Here is a 7429-nt window from a genome sequence, read left to right on the forward strand (position 1 = left end):
TGACAGCAGTCATAGCTTCAGCTGCAACTCCAAACTCAAAATCCTTCCGTCAACCATCCGAAATCATCCCGAGGCCCCCGGGACCTCAAACAAAGGCACCAACAAGTCCAATACCCCTATCCAAACTTATACCAACCCTTAAAATACCTAAAACAACATCAATATGACGAATCAACCACGAATTAAAGCCTAAGAACACCAAAACTCTAAAAATACGCTTTCGATCAAAAGGTCTACCAACCCTCGTTCGAATGACCTGAAATTTTGCACACACATCACATTCAACACTACGGAGCTACTCCAACTTTCGGAATTCCCTACTGACCCTCGGATCAAAATCTCACTATCGAACCGGAAACTTCAAAATTCGAACTTTCGGCATTTCAATCCTAAATTAGCTACGGACCTCCAAAACATAATCCAAACATGCCCCTAAGCCCGAAATCACCCAACGGATCTAACAGAACCATCAGAATTCCATTCCGAGGCCGTCTTCACACTGTTCCGACTACGGTCAAATTTCTAACACTTAAGCTCTCATTTAGGGACTAAGTGTCCCAAAACTCTCTGAAACTCAAAACCGAACATCTCGGCAAATCAAAATAGCAGAAATAAATATGGGGAATGCAGTCAATAAGGGATCGATGAGTTGATTCTTAATACAACCGACTGGGTCGTCACATCCTCCTACACTTAAACATCCGTTCGTCCTCGAACGAGCATAGAGACATACCTGAAATAGTGAAAAGATGAGGGTAACGACTGTGCATATCTTGCTCAGTCTCCCAGGTCGCCTCCTTGACCGGCTGACCCCGCCACTGAACCTTCACGGATGCAATGTTCTTTGACCTCATCTTTCTAACATGCCTGTCCAATATTGCCACTAGATCCTCAACATAGGATAGATCCTTGTCCAACTGGACCGAACTAAAATCCAACACGTGCGTCGGATCACCGTGATGCCTCCAGAGCATTGAAACATGAAATACCGGATGGACTCCTGCCAAGTTGGGAGGTAAGGCAAGCTCATAAGCAACCTCCCCAACACGCCTCAATATCTCAAAAGGGCCAATAAACCTCGGACTCAACTTCCCTTTCTACCCAAATCTCATAACGCCCTTCATAGGCGAAACCCAAAGCAGAACCCGCTCTCCAACCATATAGGAAACATCACGAACCTTCCGGTCCGCATAGCTCTTCTATCTGGACTAGGCTATACGGAGTCTATCTTGAATCACCTTAACCTTCTCCAAAGCATCTTGTACCAAGTCTGTGCCCAATAATCTGGCCCCACCCGGCTCAAACCAACCTACCGGGAACCTACACCGCCTACCATATAAGGCCTCATATGGTGCTATCTGAATGCTAGACTGATAGCTGTTGTTATAAACAAACTCCGACAATGGTAAGAACTGATCCCAAGACCCTCCAAACTTAATCACACACGCACAGAGCATATCCTCAAGAATTTGAATAGTGTGCTCGGACTGTCTGTCCGTCTGAGGGTGAAATATTGTACTCAACTCCACCCGAGTACCCAACTCTTGTTGAACGACCCTCCAAAACCGTGATGTGACTGAGTACCTCTATCTGAAATGATGGAAACTGGAATACCATGCAGACGAACAATCTCCCGGATATAAATCTCTACTAGACGCTCCGAAAAATAGGTAGTACACACAGGAATTAAGTGCGCGGACTAGGTCAGCCGATCCAAAATCACCCAAATAGCTTCGAACTGGTGCTCATACTTCACCTGCTTACAATTGAGGCACCGAGCTACAAACCCAACTATATCTTTCTTCATCCGCCTCCACCAAAAGTGTTGTCTCAAATCCTGATACATTTTTGCGGAACCCAGATGAATGTAATACCGTGAACTATGGGCCTCCTCTAGAATCAACTCCCAAAATCCATCAACATTGGGTACACAAATCCGACCCTACATCCTCAATACATCGTCATCACCAATAGACACATCTCTGGCATCACCGTGTTGGACCTTGTCCTTAAGGACAAGCAAATGAGGGTCATCATACTGACGCTCCTTGATACAATCAAATTAGGAAGATCGAGAAACCACGCAAGCTAGAACCCGACTGGGCTCCAAAAGATCCAATCTCACAAACTAGCTAGCTAAGGCCTGAACATCCATTGCCATAGGCCTATCCGATGCTGGTAAATAAGCCAAACTCCCCAAACTCTCTGCCCGGCGACTCAAGGCATCGGCTACCACATTAGCCTTGCCCGGGTGACACAAAATAGTGATATCATAGTCCTTCAGCAACTCTAACCACCTCCTCTAACGCAAATTTAGATCCTTTTGTTTGAACAGGTGCTGCAACCTCCGATGATCAGTATAAATCTCACAAGGCACACCATACAAATAATGATGCTAGATCTTCAGGGCGTGAACAATGGCAGCTAACTCTAGGTCATGGACGGGATAAATTTTCTCGTGAACCTTCAACTATTTGGATGCATAAGCAATCAGCCTACCGTCTTGCATCAAAATCGCTCCAAGGTCGATCCTTGAGGCATCACAATAAACAGTGTAAGACCCTGAACCTGTAGGCAATATCAAAACTAGGGTTGTAGTCAAAGCTGTCTTGAGCTTCTAAAATCTCGCCTCACACTCTTCCGTCCACTAGAACGGAGCACCCTTCTGGGTTAATCTGGTCATAGGGGTTGCAATCCTGCATTTGCGGTCCACCCATCGCATATGCGATACTGCTCCTGCGGTTGGGGAACCTCTTATGCAGTTCTCACTTAAAAACCTTTCCGCCGCACCTGCGACCCAAAGTCCGCATATGTGGTCTCGCAGGTGCGGTTCATATGCTACATCTACGGTTCCTGGCCCTTTCCTCATTTGCCGCTTATGCGGCTGCATTCCGCATCTATGGGAGTTGCACCTACGGCCTCTCAACTGCAGATGTGGTTATGACTACATTCATAGCTTCAGTTGCAACTCCCAACTCAAAATCCTTCCGTCAACCATCCGAAATCATCCCGAGGTCCTCGGGACCTCAACCAAAGCCACCAACAAGTCCAACACCCCTGTCCAAACTTATAACAATCCTTAAAACACCTAAAACAATATCGAAACGATGAATCAACCACGAATTAAAGCCTAAGAACTCCAAAACTCTAAAAATACGCTTTCGATCAAAACGTTTACCAATCCTCATCCGAATGACCTAAAATTTTGCACACGCGTCACATTCAACACTATGGATCAAAATCTCACTATCAAAATCTCAAAATTCAACTTTTCGGCATTTCAAGCCTAAATTAGCTATGGACCTCCAAAACATAATCTGAACACGCCCCTAAGACCGAAATCCCCCAATGGAGCTAACAGAACCATCAAAATTCCATTCCAAGGTCGTGTTCACACTGTTCCGACTACTGTTAAATTTTCAACACTTAAGCTCTCATTTAGGGACTAAGTGTCCCAAAACACTCAGAAACTCAAAACCGATCATCCCGACAAATCAAAATAGCAGAAATAAACACGGGGAAAACAGTTAATAGGGGATCAGGGCATTAATTCTTAAGACGACCGGCTGGGTCGTCATAAAGACCTACTTTACGGTCCAAGATTATGCTCAAACCCTCAAATTAGTGCGGAACAATCCGAAACTATTCAAATACTGTAAAAGCTAATCAACATATGTTCAAAAGTTCATATTCTAACTATTTAAGTGATTACCCAACCCTAAATGTAAGGTTCCTAAAATTCTCCCCTAGGCCCACGTACCCAAATTTCAGAAATTTTTGAAGAAAGTTGTTACTCATAACCTTAGGAACATAAATATATGATTTTCACTAAGTTCCATAACCACTTTCGTGGTAAAATCTCATTTTCATCAAAAACCTAGGTTTTCGTTTAAACCTATGATTTTCACTAATTTACATGTTATATTTACCCATAAACTATATATTTAACCAACATTAGGTAGAAATTACTTACTTTCAAAAGCTAGGTAAAAACCCCTCTCAAGAAGCTCCAAAATTCGCCCAAAGAGTGAGAGAAATGTGTAAAAATATCTTAAGACCCGTATTAAATGAACCTCACTGCCTCCAGCGATTTTGCACCTATGGTACCTTGGCTGCATCTGCGGTCCCGCATATGCGGAAAAGCCATCGCAAATGCGCCTTTTCCTCACCTAGCCACTCTCTGCATCTGCGGACAAAATGAGCCGCTTCTGCGAGCCCATCCACTCCTGCGACCATGCCCCTCGCACCTGTGGTCACGCAGGTGCGCCAAATCTTCTACATCTGCCGTTTCTAGGTTGCCCTAAAAATCTTTCTCGTGTGGCTCGCGGCTCACACCTGCAAGCCCACACCTTCGGCTGGCCAAGCGTAGGTGCGATTATGACAGAACTAGGGAGCTTCAGTTGTTGTCCTAAACCTTCAACTTGACCTGAGCCTCATCCGTTTAACACTCAGCCCCCCCCCCCGGGCCCCGGCCGAACATACCCACAAGTTTGGAATCATAAAACGGACTCGCTCGAACTCTCAGAATGCCCGAAACAACATCAAAACTAAGAATCACACCCCAAAACCATTTGAATCAAACTTAAGAACTTCAAGTTCTTCAATTTACATCCAATGCGCCGAAACGTACTTAAGCTACTCAGAATGACACGAAATTTTGCGTGAAAGTCTTAAATGACATTACAGAACTATTCCCGGTCTCGAAATTCCGTTTGGACCTCGATATCACCAAGACCCGCTCGAAACTAAATTTAAAGAACTTCTAAAACCTTCAAGAACCAACTTTCACTACTAGATGCCTAAACGCCCCTGGGTCATCCAAAACCTGATCCGAACATATGCCCAAGTCCGAAATTATATATGAACCAATTAGAACTGTCAAATTCCGATTCCGAGGTTGTTTCCTCAAAATATTGATCGAAGTCAAACTTGGCCTTTTAAGCCAACCTTAAGGAACCAAGTGTTTCGATTTCAACCCGAACCCTTCCAAACCCCGAACTAACCATCCCCGCAAGTCATAAAATAGTAAAAGAACGTATGGTAAGTCTTATTTAGGGGAACGAGGTTCTAGAAAATAAAATGACCGGCCGGGTCATTACATAACCACCGATGGGACCGACTCCAAAATCTGTACAGTATGTAGAGTGTAGTATTAATATAACCAACCCCTTGTACTGATAAGTGTCGAGCCTATCCTGACTTTGTAGTGATGAGGCTAAGGCGGTCACCTACACTATAACCTGTACGCATTATATAATAATGATAGAAAATGGGAATACTGAACAGAATTAAACAACAAACTAAAAATAGTAACCACAGCCTCAAGAATAAACCAGTGTCGCTTAGAATTACCAATCTTTAACAGTTCAAATAAAAAAATACCGGAAACCAATGCAGCTCAAAAAATGAAAACAAATTGGTTGTTGCAGCGTGCAACCCGATCCCACCAGATAACATATAATCCTCCATTATCCACTGTAATATCATTAACAACAGAGATAATGTATATAAATATATTGGGGCGCACAACCCTATCCCACCATATATCAATATTAGTATTACAATTCACCCTTATTTTGCCATATCAATCCACCTTTATTCCACCTATTGCGGCATGCAATCCGATCCTACCGTATAGAACATATTCACCATATTCCACCATATCAGTCCACTCTTATTACACCTACTGTGGTGTATAGCCCGATCCTACCATATCAGTAACAAATACTCAAAGCACAACCAAATCAATGGTTTAACCACAAATCCTTTACGATCAATAAATACCAAAATGAACCAAAAGGGAACTTGTACAATAAAGAAATCTACACGAGTAATACTACACAACGAGACCAATCCAACAATTTAAAATTAGAAGGTGCAAGTAAGTCAATTTAAGCAAATAGTAGAGAATCATGAGACTATGGAAGAACTAACATCGTTAATAGAAGGAGATAATGATTAAGAAGTATCAGTTAAGCATAGAAAACATTTAGAACATATAATAGTTAAGACATGAAAGGAAATAATTAAGGAAAAACGGAAAATCAGGGAAAACAGATAATTCAGCAGCTTATAAGCACTCGTCACCTCACATATACACCGCTCACATGAAATTCACATAGCACATAGTCCGAGGGTTCTTAATTCTCTCAAGTTAAGGTTAGACACAACACTTACCTCACTTTGTAGTAAATTCAAAGCTCTACCGGGGCCTTTCCCCTAAAATCCGCCTCCAAACCACTCGTATCTAGCCACAATTAACTCAATAACATCAAATATTGCTAAAGGAATCAACTACAATGCATAAATTTAGATTCCCCAAACTTTCCCCCAAACAATCAAAAATCGACCCTGGGCCCGCTTGGTCAAACCCCGAGGTTCGGACCAAAATCCATTTACCCATTCACCCCCGAGCCCGATGATGTAATTTATTTTGAAATTCGACCTCAATTCAAGGTCTAAATTCCAATTATACAAAAATCTCTAATTCTACCTAAACCCCCAATTTAAGATTTTAAGTTGAAATCTCATGAAATGTAATGGGTAATTGAAAGAAAGTAGGTTAGAATCACTTACCAATAAATTGGGGAAGAAAATATCTTGGAAAAATTGCCAATAGGTCTTCTAGTTTTGAAATTTTGAAAGAATGGCCAAAAATCCCGTAATGGGACTATTTTATTACTGGGCATTAGTGTTCATCGTGTTCGCGTGAATACTGACGCGTTCACGAAGACCTACGCCTTAATGGTTTACACGATCGTGGGAGACTTCACGCGTTCACGAGATAGGACTCGCGTTTGCATAGAGTCACCCCTGATTTCCCTCCCCCCACCTCAATACACTACACATTCGCGTGTGACTGGCCGCGTTCGCGTAGAGCAGGCCCCCATGTCACGACCCAAACCCGGACCCGGTCGTGATGGCGCTTCTCGTGACGACAAGGCCAGCCAACAACTCCCAGTTCAATCTTTAAGCAGTTAACCATTAAGAAACAGTAATAATCATAGTCAATTAAACCAAGGTTTAAGCAGTTAAAAACATAATTTGCGGAAAATAACCCCAATACAACCCTAAACCGGGGTGTTACTAGTCATGAGCATCTATGAGTTATAATACAAGTCTACTAAGTCTATAAGCTAGTACAAATGTTTGAAAAGAGATAGAAATGATAAAGGAGGAGAAACACAAGACTGCGGACGTCAATCAGCTACCTCGTGGACTCCGATATCTGCCGGGAGCTCTCAACTCACACTAGTAGGATCCGCAACGCCTGACTCTGCACACAGGGGTGCAGGGAGTAAAGTGAGTACTCCAACTTAGTGAGTAACAAATGTAAATAAAGACTGAAAGCAAGAATTCACGTAAGGCATAAAGCATTCTATAATGAAGCAGTAAAACAATTAAATCAGTAAACCAGTGAAAGATAGGT

The sequence above is a fragment of the Nicotiana sylvestris genome, chromosome 4 (assembly GCF_000393655.2).
Source record: "Nicotiana sylvestris chromosome 4, ASM39365v2, whole genome shotgun sequence".
NCBI classification, from domain to species: domain Eukaryota; kingdom Viridiplantae; phylum Streptophyta; class Magnoliopsida; order Solanales; family Solanaceae; genus Nicotiana; species Nicotiana sylvestris.